We start from the raw sequence: 13589 nt of genomic DNA on the forward strand, positions 1-13589 counted from the left end.
GATTAAACGCACGCTCGACAAGAGGACGATCGGCACGGCCACGGGAGATAACTCACATTATTTATGCGGGCGGGTTGGCGGGTGGACTGTGGGATTTGTTGAGGGTACAGTACAGCAGCGGGGGGTCGTGGGGGGTTTAATACGATCGCATAGATGGCTGCTTTCTCACCCCCCCAATCTTTATTTCATCTGAAAGCTGTGAGCTGAGCATGAAGATGTTCAGACATATACAGGATTTAGATCATTTACAGAAACATCCCCTCAGTCCACAAACACTGAACATCTCATTTAGAATAAACACGTTTGTAGTGTTTGTGAGTTAGTCTTGACGTGTTTACTGTGTGTCGTTTACAGCTGAAGTATTCTGTGGCCGCATTCTTTTCAATTATGAAAATAAAATATCATTTCAAAGCTCTTTGAGTTAGTATGCAGAATAAGAGTGACTGAACGCACGGAATAAACAAACATCTACAGCTAGACGACATCAAGAATAACACACAAAACAATACACAAGAATATTCATGTTTCTCCTTTTCCAAAGTTGATAAATCAATTTATTTAGCTATCATATCAATGCATGATTATATGAAGAGTTTGGTTCCAAAATGAGATAACTTCCTTTTTAAATTGTCAAAAATCATGTTTTTTATTATGTTATCATGTTTTTGTTGTGTTAGTAAACTGTATTTTATTAGATATTATGGCTTAAATCAAAGCAAACCAACTGCAGTTTGATTGATATTAATTGGAATGCACAATAAAAAACATTTTGGAATCAAACTCTTCATATTGACATGTTGATGTTTTGGCTGCAGATTCAAATAATATTACACACATAATATATATATACATATATAAGTTGTGTTTTGTTTTGTGTGCTGTCGCAGTTGAAGTTATTTTTGAGGTTTATGAGGATAATCTAATCCACAAACATTGACTGATTACAAATGGAAAAGTGTTTTATATTCAGAAGCTGTTTAATGAATGACTGGTGTTAATGAGCTGTTAATTGCCACGCATGAGAAATTTTAATAAGGCGCTGCCGCAATTAAATATTATCTAACAGCTTTATCAATGTTTTCATTATTCACACCAGAGCTTCAATTCCCCCGCGCAGCCCAACAAAACACTCCACACGTGTTGACTTATTATTCACTTCAAATGTCACAAAACTCTGTAGTGGATAAAGATGAGCTTCATTCTTTCTCTTTCAGAAAAAAAGCAAAAGATGCTGAAATCATGTGTGTGTTATTGAGGATGGGTTGCTGGGATTTACACCTCAGACCTGCGGATGAGAAAACACATGTAAAATTGCTGAGTGACATCATAATGTGGATCAGATTATTACTGTATGCATGGAAACACAGGCCAGCAATCAGCCGTTTACTAATACCACTGCATTACCCTAGCAACCAGTCACAGCACCCTAGCAACCGTGCGTGGTAGACGTACTGAGAGCTCCAGCAGCAGATGTGAGGAAGCGTGTCTACTTTTAGCTCTTTGCTCACAATGTGCTTGTGACGGTCAGCTCAGACGGCCTTCGCTTCTAAATGTGTAACACGGATGATCTTATCAGAGCTGCAGTCTGTCGTTTCCAAGTAGAAGAGCTGCTGGGAATCCTGGAAGAGCTCCATCAACACCGCAGCACTCCCCAGAGACCGAGAACATCCTCAACAGACTCTACCTGAACTCCATCATCACACTTCAGTCATGGGACTGGAAGAACACACCAATCATCACCCTCGTGCTTTTATTGCTGCATCATCCGATCAGAAATGATTCGATTGAGATTATCTGGCTGCTTTCGTGACAGTCAGTAACAAGCACAAAACAACATCTGAGAGTCTCCCAGATAGAACTTCAGTCACATTTGTTCCTGTCAGCTAAATATTGAATAATTATAGATTAAGGGGTGGTTTACCGCACATGCATTAGATTAAACCAGGCCCAGGCCTTAGTTTTTTTAGGACATTTAAGTCATTTGTACAAAAATGCCTTACAAACAAATATTACAGTTGTGCATTTTGAGGCAAAACAATGGCACAGCTGTATGTTTAAATATGTCAGTGCAAGCAGTCTTCAGTTAAACAGCTCTTACATTTATTTTAGTCTATGACTAGTCTTAAACTCAAGTTCAGAACTCTCAAAGAGATCAAATAAGAACTCAAGAACTTTCACACAATAACTCTCAAATGATTGAGACAAAAACGCTTTTTTTTGTCAGTGAAGCAGGTTTATTTCAACATGACCTTCTTTATAAATCCATCGTAAATAGTCACATTTTCTCTTGGGCTAATAGGATCAGTACTGAGTTAATCTCTGTAAATCTGACAGATGAAAAGAATGTCCTTGCCTTCAACTCATGAGAAGTCAACAGAATTTGAGGAGGTTTTCCTGTGGGAGAGAGCAGAGGACCTGAATGAAGCCCACGGAGGAAAACAGCCGTTTGCTCTTTCTGTTACACATGTCTAACACATTATCACATTTACTTCAAGTTACACAGGTTTTCAACCATGTCACGGAGAATGAATGACAACAGATTATTTTTGTAATAGTAACATATCAAATATATTAAACGTTTTTCAGTTTGGGGGTCAACTGCTCATTTAATAGTTCAATCAGAAATATATGAAAAGTGTGTTATTTTAGATGAGAAGTATTTGCATGTGATGACACATTTTGGGACCAGACACACAATTATGTTGTACCGCACAATTTTTGTCTTTGTATGAGAAGAAAAGGTGATATGTATATGTATATGTATATATATATTTGTCTTTTAGTCTTGTTTATTGGTTGGAGATTTCCAGTGTTTTGTGTCTGATGATGTGTGAAGTGAAACGTGTCAGACTGAAAGCCTCAGAAAGCCTTTCATTGTCAAATCATGGTCTGACAGCGTATGACCACTGTGTTTATCCATCCAAACAAACTAATACATTTCTTCTCAAGAGCAAATAAATGGAGTGTGAAACATTCAACAGTACAAGTCGCTCAAACTTTTCAATACAAGTCCTGTGATATTTGATGTCTGATGATAAATGCAAGCAATGGTTCACACACACAGTTTTATTCCCCATCAAGATCCCTGCGTTCTGCAAACCAGCGGCGTCTTGTGTTGTCTTCTCATAAGGACAGTAAATGGCTTTCCCGCTCATTCTCCTTCACAACTCCTTCCTGGTGGAATATTCTTCCTAACTCGGTCCGGTCAACCACATCTCTCACAACATTCAAAACTACTACTTCAAACCCATCTCTTCTGTGAATACTTGACAGAGAAATGACAAAAAACCCTCTCTCTTCTCTCAACAGGTAGTGGGTTGTAATGTTGTACATCTCCTTTAAGAAGAGGAGTTCCCATGCTACGGTGTGGAGAAGCGGAAGCGAGACGGTTAGCATGGGTTACGTGCTGTGTTAGTGTGTTGGTTGAGGTTCTTTAATTAAAGAATTACGTTGTCTAATGAGTACTGTTGTCCACCTCGAGTCATTACAATGGCGACGAGTGATTAACTGGTAATATAGCATGGAATACAACAATATACGCAACATGACGACGAACTAAAACGGACAGCATCTGACGACATCAACAGAACTCTCTAGGATTGACACCTGCACCCGGAGAAAAATAAGCCCCATATCGTTGCGCAAAGACACAGAAAAGTGAGTGAAACTAACCAAAAACGATTAAGTATCAATCAAAAAAAAAATAGTGGATTCCTCGCAACTGCAGACTATACATACAATCTGCCAGTGACTGTGCACAAGTAAACAGGCTAAACGCTATTCAACAACGTATTACTGTCAGTTTATAAAACATGGCCACAGCAACCGAGCTGCCATATTTTCCGAGATTTGATATCGACACAGACCAAGGCTCTCTTGCATTGAAATGGAAAAAATGGTTACTAAGATTTGAAACATTTGTGACAGCCGCTGGTGTAACCAACAAAACAAGACGAAGAGCGATGTTACTATACTATGCAGGCGAACAGGTGCAGGACATTTTTGAAACTATCCCAGAAAATGGTGCCAGTGATGACTATGATAAAGCAGTACAAGTTCTGACCGAATACTTCAACCCAAGTCACAATGTGGAATACAAAGTTTATGTTTTCAGACAAGCCAAACAAAAACCAGGAGAGACCATCGATGCCTTCCACACCAGGTTAAGACAGCTTGCAACAACATGTGAATTTGAAAATGCAGAGAGAGAAATAAAATCTCAAATTATACTCACATGTTCATCATCACAACTACGGAGAAGAGCACTGAGAGACAGCAGTCTGACATTGAAACAACTGTTGGATATAGCCAGAGCATGTGAAATATCGGAACTGCAGGCGGATGGAATTGAAAAGGACACGCACGGTGGCGACATTGAACGCGTCGCGGCGATACCAAAAACAAGCTTCAAAGACAAGATGACACGCTCAAACCAACAACAGAAGACAACTCAAAGACAACAACAGTCTACATGCAGAAATTGTGGTGGATCTTTTCCGCATCCTGGTGGACAATCAACATGTCCGGCTAGAGGAATGTCATGTAAATCCTGTGGGAAACTAAATCATTTCGCTCGTTGTTGTTTCAGCAAACCACTCATGGAGCAAGACCACAGAAAACACTCAAAATCACAACAAAGACACAATGTAACACAAAAGGTGAGAGCAATACAGATACACGAAAATAACACACCAGCAACCCTGGAGTCAGCTGTGACCTCAAGCTCAGATGATGAATACGTATACGTTATGCAATCTCCTGCAAACATCAACCAACCAATGACACAAGTCTGGATATCTCAACAACCCCTGGACATACTAATCGACACTGGAGCCACAGTCAACCTCCTTGACAAAAGCGCCCATGATAAAATAAAAACATTAACAAAATTGCAACCAACATTCAAGAAAATATTACCTTATGGCAAGCAACACCCTCTTCCAGTGCTGGGAAAACTAACCACTGATGTTTCATCCCATGGAAGAACCACTGAAGCAACATTTTATGTGGTGCAGGGCGATCATGGCTCTCTGCTCAGTCACAAAACAGCTTCAGAGCTTGGACTCGTTCACATTGTCTACTCTGCAGACATAGTTAAGCCTACACGTTCTGTTGCTGATCAGCTCATGCTAAAATACCCAAACATTACAAAGGGCATTGGCAAACTGAAAAACACTCAAGTCAAGCTACACATTGATGAAAGAGTCAAACCTGTCGTCCAGCCACATCGTCGCATTCCCTTCCACATACGAAAAAAAGTGGAGAAAGAACTACAGCTCCTTGAGGATCAAGGCATCATAGAAAAAGTGGACGGTCCAACACCATGGGTCTCACCCATTGTAGCAATGCCTAAGCAAAAAANGTCTGCTAAATAAAAAATATATATATTTATATATAGTGCACCTGAAAGTTCAGGGTGGATGTCTGAATGTGTTCTTCATTAGGATTTGTCTTGAATGATCAGATGAGACCCCTCACTGTTTACACCTGCTGTCACCAGTAAACACCTGTGATCAGATTTAAAGAGACAGATGAATTATTTATCACTGAACATGTTCATTTCACACATAGCAAAACATTTTTTCAAGCAGCACTTAAAATGCCATCTCAAAGAGTAAACATGGCGGCATATTGATCATGTCAAATCTTATTGGTCCCGCGTGTCTCCTGAAAAGATGTCACCGCTCTGATCTGTATGTTGCCATGGATACTCAACATATCGATCGCGAAACAACAATAACAATGTATTTTATTTAATGGCGCCTTTCAAAACACCCAAGGTCACCTCACAAACAGGCAAAGAATAAAATAAAAGTACAAATCACTGCACACGACAAAACACACAACAAACACTCAGCATAATAAAATGCAGTAAAGACTCAGTAAATCATATTATAAAAAAGCCTGAGAAAAAAGATATGTCTTAAGATGTGTTTTAAAAGTCTGCAAGCAATTGCTGTTTTGAATATCTAAGGGAATGGGTTCCATAGGCGGGGGGCAGCATAGCTAAAAGATCTAGCACCCATGGCAGTGAGTCAAATCCGAGGTACCACAAGAGAAATTGAAGATGAAGATGTAAACGTGAAGAAGTTTGGTAAGATATTGGGATGCAAGATTATGGAGTGCCTTGTAAGTAAGTAACAGAATATTAAAATCGACTCGATACTGTACTGGAAGCCAGTAAAATTGCTGGCGAACAGGAGAAATGTGCACAGTAGAAGGTGTTCTAGAAAGAACACGAGCTGCAGAATTCTGAACCAACTGGAGTTTATATAGACGTTTGGAGGGAACACCAGTGAGAAGGCCAATACAATAGTCTATACGCGAGGTGACTAGTGCGTGAATTAGAACTGCTGTACTGTTGGTTGAGAGAGCAAAGATGCTTAATTTTATGTATGATAACACGCAAGCTTTTAAACTTTGAGCAAGGATGAATTGCATTATTGTCAATGTGCAGGGAAAAATGATTAGATTTACACAAAACAGATCTAGTTCTAACGAGTAGGGCCTCAATTTTGTCACCATTTAATTTCAAGAAACTAGCTGAAAGACAATCTTTAATTTCAGCTAGACAACTGGACAGAGATTGTGGAGGATAAGAACCAGTGACAGTACCATGCTTCCTTAAAATGTAACCAAGAGGGAGTATGAGACAATGAACAAAAGTGGGCCCAAAACAGAACCCTGGGGGAACTCCAGTGGTGACTGTAGATGTTCTTGATCTGAAACTTTTTAATTGAACGAGCTGAGTGCGACCAGAAAGATATGACCTAAACCAAGACAGAGGAGTGCCAGTAATGCCAATAGAAGCTAACCTGTCAAGGAGTATTTTACGAGAGATAGTATCAAAGGCTGCGCTCAAGTCAAGAAGGACAAGTATAGTTAATAACCCAGAGTCAACTGCCAGCAACAGATCATTGGCAATTCTAACAAGAGCAATCTCGGTACTATGGTGGGGACGAAAACCAGATTGAAATTGTTCAAACTAATTATTATTGGATCTTAGATCTTAGAGATAAACAGTAAATTTGAGATTGGACGGAAATGATCAAGGTTAGAAGGATCAGCCCCTGGTTTCTTAAGTATAGGAGTAATAATAGCAGATTTAAGAGATGAAGGTAAAGAACCAGAAACAAGTGAAGAGTGGACGATTTTAGTAATCAATGGCGACAGGGCTGGTAACCAAACTTTTACTAAAGAAGTTGGTAGGGGGTTTATATTTACTCATCAAACACATTATCTCTGTAGTAGTTGGTAGTGTAAAGGTAGAGATAAAAGAGTGAGGAGGTGGATGAGAGATCAATTGACAGGACCAACAACAAGACATTCAGTAAGCCACTGGAGTCATCTGGATAACTTTAAAGATGGATTTTTGTGCTTTTTAGAGCTTCACCAGCATTTTACATAATATAAAATCCTATGTTCACCTAAAGAAATGAATAGTTCATAAACTTCTGAGGTGACAAGAGCACGAGAAACTGATGAGAGAATTTTTATAGCAGTAAATAAAAATCATATGAAATAATCTTGTTTTAGTTCAGTGGTTTATTGAAAGTTTAGTTCGTAGATTGTCGCATTTGGACAGCAGAATGAAAGTAGACTGTGTGTGTGTTGTGTTTCAGCTGCTGCAGGTGGATGAGCAGTGAAGTGTCAGTGGTGTGATCAGACGGAGGATCGGGCTGTTGTGAGACATCTGTCCTGCAGTATCGTCAGCTCTGACACCACAGTCACTTCAAAACTCTCTTTCATCGGCCGCTGACAGCAGTCATAATACACACGGCATCAAACACAGCCTGATCTTCTGCTTCTGAACGCATCTAAAGCCACAGACACTCCCACCTTCCTTCAGAAAGTTTGCTCCAACACAGCTGTTTGTTAGCATCGCTAACTTTTTAATAGAATAACGGAACAATAACTAGATCAGAAGATACATGTGCAGAAAGAGCATCCACCCAAACGACCGTTAGACAAATAGAAAAGGGATTGTGCATAAAACGTTGTGTACAGTCATAAAGAATGAGAGCTGTTTGAAGTGTGTGAAAGGCCGATCGTTGGATGATGTTTGAGCGCTGTGTGTTCGTTTAGGAGCAGTTGATGCCCCCTGAACACGCGGGACACTTGACTCGGTGTACAGGCACTTTTATTGATTTCACCTTTTTTCAGGGGTCTCTTGACATCCCATTTCCCCGCTCTTATTTGAAATCATGCACCCACTGGCTCTCGGTTAGAAGTAGACACTTATTTTGACATCTAATTTGGCCCCGTCGCTCGTGAGACAGTCGGGAGTCTGACCCGTGGTTGGTGTCGTGCTCGGGGGACAGGGTTCGAGTAGATGGGGCTTTTAGTTTGTGTGGCTACTTAAAGCCTCTTCATACGAGCCTAAAGGAGCAGACAATAAGAGTGACTGGGGGTGGGGTGGGCTGGGGGATCAGCATGCTTTTGTACAATTACCATCACTTTGAATTTTAAATGGCGTCTTGAAGGGCAGAACAGCGGCTCGGAAAATTAGGCTGCGCTCTAATTAGTGCACTTCAACATGACAACCGCTGAGCTTTCAGCCTGAGTAAACCGCCCAGTCAAGCAGGAGGAGAGAGAGAGAGTGAGCGAGAGAAAGAGAGAGAGAGAGAGAGGAGCCCGGGACGCCATCACACGTCCACTCGCCGCCTTCATCCGTCACAATGTGACCGCCTTCTCTCGCACTGGAAAGAAAAGCTTTCAGGCCCCGCGAGCTCCATTTAAATCTCACGGCCTCCATTTTGAGCCGCTTTACCATGGCACCAGATTCCTTTGAATATCTGCGAAACTGAGAATTTCAAATGGCGTTCGGCACCGACAATCAGACTTGATTTAATTAAGCTAAATGATGTCTTTGTCAGCGATGACAGAGAGGATCGCTCATCTCCTATTGTTCTGAGAGCTTCAGTCCACGAGACGCTGACGGCTGAACGTCTCTCAAATGTATAATTGGCTGGAAACGGCAGAAGAAGCTGTCAAGATGAGTGGAGATGAGTAACATCATCAGCTTTCAGAAGAAACACCTTTGATCAAAATCTCTGGAGTTCATATTTAAGGGCCAATAAAACCATGTAATATCTCATCAGACAGTCAAACTTTCAAGAGTCACAATTTCAGATTCTTCCGAAGTAATCCTCAAATCTTTAAGAGAGGTTCTTCTGTAAAATGAATCCTGTTTCAGGTCACAGATGCTTTAAAAATGTTCCTATTTTGATTCAGTCGAGAGCTGAAATAACTCATCATTTGTTTAGAGGGCATGTGTGTTTAACATGTGACCGGTGATGGACTTCACCTCAGTAATGTGTCTCTTGTCATGGCAGATGTGCTTTTTTAGAAGTTCTTTAGGAATGTTCTCTCACATTGAGGATAAAAACAACATCCAGCTGTCAAGAAACTCTCCAGTGATAACACACACACACTGACACACTGCAGGTCTCTGTGTTTGTGTGTGTGCGTGTGGTTGTGTGTGTGTGCGTGTGCGTGTGTGTGTGCGAGTGCGTGCGTGCGCGTGCGTGCGTGTGCGTGCGTGTGTGTGTGTGTGTGTGTGTGTGTGACTCTGGAGGGGTCAGATAAGAGCAGTGGTGAATGGTGAGGGTGTGTGTGGACCGGTGAGATGGGGGTGTGTTTATCACCGATCATCTCTGGCTTTACCAGTCCCTTAACAACCGGCTCAGAATAATCTTGTGAACTCTGTCTGAACTCAGATGCTTTCACCTGAAAAGATCTGACCCCTGTATGCACGCACACGCACACGCACACGCACACACACACACACACACACACACACACATTAGAGCATTCATTTGTTAGACATGTTTGAGATTTGTGTGTGTGTTCGTCACTGTGTTAATGATGTTCATATAGAGTGTTTCTTCACATGGACATAAGGGATGAGTTGATCAGTTTGACTGGTAATGATGGGATTCAATTCTTTCATTCTACACTCTTACGTAAACAAAAGTGCCACAACAGCTTCTTAACGTAATAGAACCCCAAACAATCATTTACTCAAACAATTCGTTATTTTTTATAGCTTTTTCCAATACAAAAAAGCGTTAGTGAAAAGAAAGGTTCTCGTGATTGTGAAGTAGAAATTCATTAGTGAAAATCTTTTTCAAGGTGTTTCATGTAATGTCTATAAACAAAGCCTCAAAGTAAAAGAAATAAGCGATTGACTGGAGGTGATGTGTAAAGTGCTGAGGGTGACAGCTGAAATGAGGAAAGGCTTTTAGGTAGATGACTTTTAAAGCAGACTGTTTAGAGAAAAAAAACAGAAGAAGAAATCAGGAGTTATTATTACAATCAGTGAGCGGAATAATGGCAGAAGAGAACGCCGCTCTGCTTAAAGACACAGAAGAGCTCAGAGCGTCTGTGACCCAGAAGAAGAAGAACACATTCTCTTCGATGCTTCAACACTTCTCTCTTCAATTGGAAATGAGCATTGGACCTCCGCACCAAACATCTCATTGATTCTTGGATGAAAATCACAGATCTGATCGGTTACTGGACATCATCTCTTTAGCTCCATTTAACCCCCAACACCTATAACATCAGTTTAAAGGTTGAGATGAATCATGCATCATTAATTGAAGTGATTGAAGTAAAAATACTGTACGAATTCATCAGACAGAAAACCCCTGAGCTTTAATAAATGAATGAACAAAAGAGACTCATGAAGAAACCGTACAGACACAGAGTAAGAGAGAGAGACACACGATCAAACATCTGTGCAAACGTTACAGCCCTCTACACATCTGTGAAAGTTACTAAAGAAATACAAATATTGTGATAATAATATTCATGTGTGTAACTGCTGAACGTCTCTCAGGTTCTGTTATCTGTTTGAAATACACGGAAATCTAAAACAAACAATGATTTATTTCAAACAAATACTATAAGCGTGCATTAGTGTTTGGAGCAGCTGACCCTCAACATGATGTTCTCATGCAAACATCTCTGCACTTCTGACTCCAGGAAGATGCGTCCTGAGGTCACACACGCACGCACACACGCCCTTGTTTCATTTACAGGGCTTTATTATATATTCTCACATAGATACATTCACACTCTTGTGAAAGAGTTTTGTGTATTCGTCACTGTAGTGTGTGTGTGTGTGTGTACATGCTCAGATCTCAGACTCTCCAACTTCAGCTTCTCTGTTATTATGAGCACAATTACAAGTCACAGGGCATCTGCAAAACACCAAACACAGAGAGAGAGAGAGAGAGACGCTCTCGAGAGGCGCTGGGATGGAAACGTTGCCACTTTATCAGTGAGTGTAATTGGTGTCTTGTTTGCTTTAGAGATTAGGAGGTTGAGTCTCTTTGTGTGGTCGAGCTGATTGTACAAACAGAGGCCAGAAACTCCTCTCAGCATCACGAGCCCAACCGCTCAGGTCAAAAATCAACTCACTCGCTTTTAGATGTCAATTCATCATTCATCTCAAACAGGTTTCTCGTATGACATCACACCGACTCAATGGTGTCCTGATTCTCACATAAACAGAGACATGTGTTGATAGTCATTGTGTTTACACTATTCTAACACTATCTTACTGTATATACTATTACTACACTATTATGTATATATACTGTTACTATATTTGTGTACTTTTTTTACAATTTTACTTTTATTTAAGGGAATTTGTTCTGTTAAATCTGTATATTTCTGTATAAGCTCCAAGCAGCAGCTCAGAGAATAGTTTTCTGATTATGGTAGCCTACATTGAGTTTTCATGCGGTATTATATAAGGCATTTTAAAAAGATCAAGGAGATTAGATTTACACTTTACACTATATTTTCATGTATTTGTATGTATTATCATGTAATCAATTTGTGTAAATGGTTAGTACATCAAACAACATTTGTGTTCTGTACATTGAAGGTGTTTTATTAGTCACACACACACACACGCGCGCGCGCGGTCCTCTTGTGACACAGTCTGAAATGAGTGTGACAAAGCTGGCGGATTACGTCTGATATTGTCAGATGGGCTGGAAAATTAAAAACCCAATTAAAGGAGCAGTGCGGGGTTACAGCTCTTCTGCATATCAAAAGGCTCCTCCAGCCATTCTTCTCACATGATGTGTGTTAACAGCTCACTTTAGTCCGGCTTCAGTCGCACAGCACTTAGAGCTTAATAAGAGCTTCCCAGCCCGAGCATCTCCACACCCGACGGGTCATTATCAGACCCACACAAAGGTCCCGCGGACCCCGGATTCATTTGGAAATCTGATGGCACCAGGAAACGTGACAAAGAAGTCGAAACTAAAAGGGAAAAACGTGTTATTTGTTCTAATGGCGCATGAATAAGATCCAGGCCGCGCGTTCGAGTTTGTCTCACAAGTCTGAAAAATAACCGCGGCGAAATCTCTCTCTCCTCTCGGCACGTTAGCCGTGTTTCATTAATTCTCATCCCGTGCAGATAAAGACAGAGAGGAATGGCCGGCCGGCCGGGTTTAATGGTATTCATCTCACTGTGGAGCATTAATATTCAGTCTAATGTACCTGATAACAGGCTTCAGGCCGCAAAGAGCAGGCAGGCGGCGCGGCCGGAAGAATCCAGACGCTACGCTAGACACAAACACGCGACGCCTTGTGTTGTTCTTTGCCGTTCGCTATACCCTCGCACGTGTTCCGTGGCTGAAGCGGACACGTCCAGCGCGCTAAATGTCAGAATGTGAGTTCACACAAATTGCCCTTTTTCATCCATTTCTCCAAGTCGAGCAATTGACAAGTCAGTTCTTTTAGCCTCATCTCATTTACATTTAATGGCGTGATAATACACATTAGCCGGCGATTTTAAATAATTACATCCTCGCAACCTTTCTCTCCGAATGCGCCGTTTTTTGAAACTTTCATATTTCAAAGTGCAATAATAGCAAGTGCTTCTGTCACAGAAACAATATATAATACGGGAGCAGAAAAGAGGAGCGATTTTCCAAACGCCGACCGGGGGTGAATAGGACATTAAGGCCCTTTCTCCCGGGCTGCCGGGTATTTCGCTGTCAGTTGACGGGTTCGCCTGTGAATGGACGGCCATTGAGAGGCGGAAGGTGACAGCTCACCTGTCAAAGCCTCCCGAGCCCGTTTAATTCCGCCAAAAATGGAAAAAATCTCAGCCGCCGAGCAGGAGAATCATCCTCATCCATTCAGCCAGCGCTGTAATGTTGTAAAGTATATGTACTGTATGCACACGCCGGCCGTATAACAAGCAGACAAATGCAATGCTGAGATGGACGGTTTGAATCTGGAGAAAGAGTGAAGCCTACAGACAGAACGAGAGAGGCGTCTTGACAGAATGCTGCTGGCTGACGGGGGGTAAAGAGCTTGTTAAACACACGGATGCATTCACAACATACGTGTCAAAATCTCTGCTGTCAACAGTCACCATCAGTTATGTGTCGCTGAAGAAGCTGGACATACATCATCAGCATTCTTATCCGTTCATTTCTCCCTTACTCACTGTTTAATGACAGGGCACATGACCCAGTTTCTCTTGTCAACTATATGAATGCATTCCTTTCAGTGACTGCGTTCAAAATGATTACTAGACACAGAAAGAGGCCCTAGCC

This window comes from Triplophysa rosa, linkage group LG10, assembly GCF_024868665.1.
Source record: "Triplophysa rosa linkage group LG10, Trosa_1v2, whole genome shotgun sequence".
Lineage (NCBI taxonomy): Eukaryota > Metazoa > Chordata > Actinopteri > Cypriniformes > Nemacheilidae > Triplophysa > Triplophysa rosa.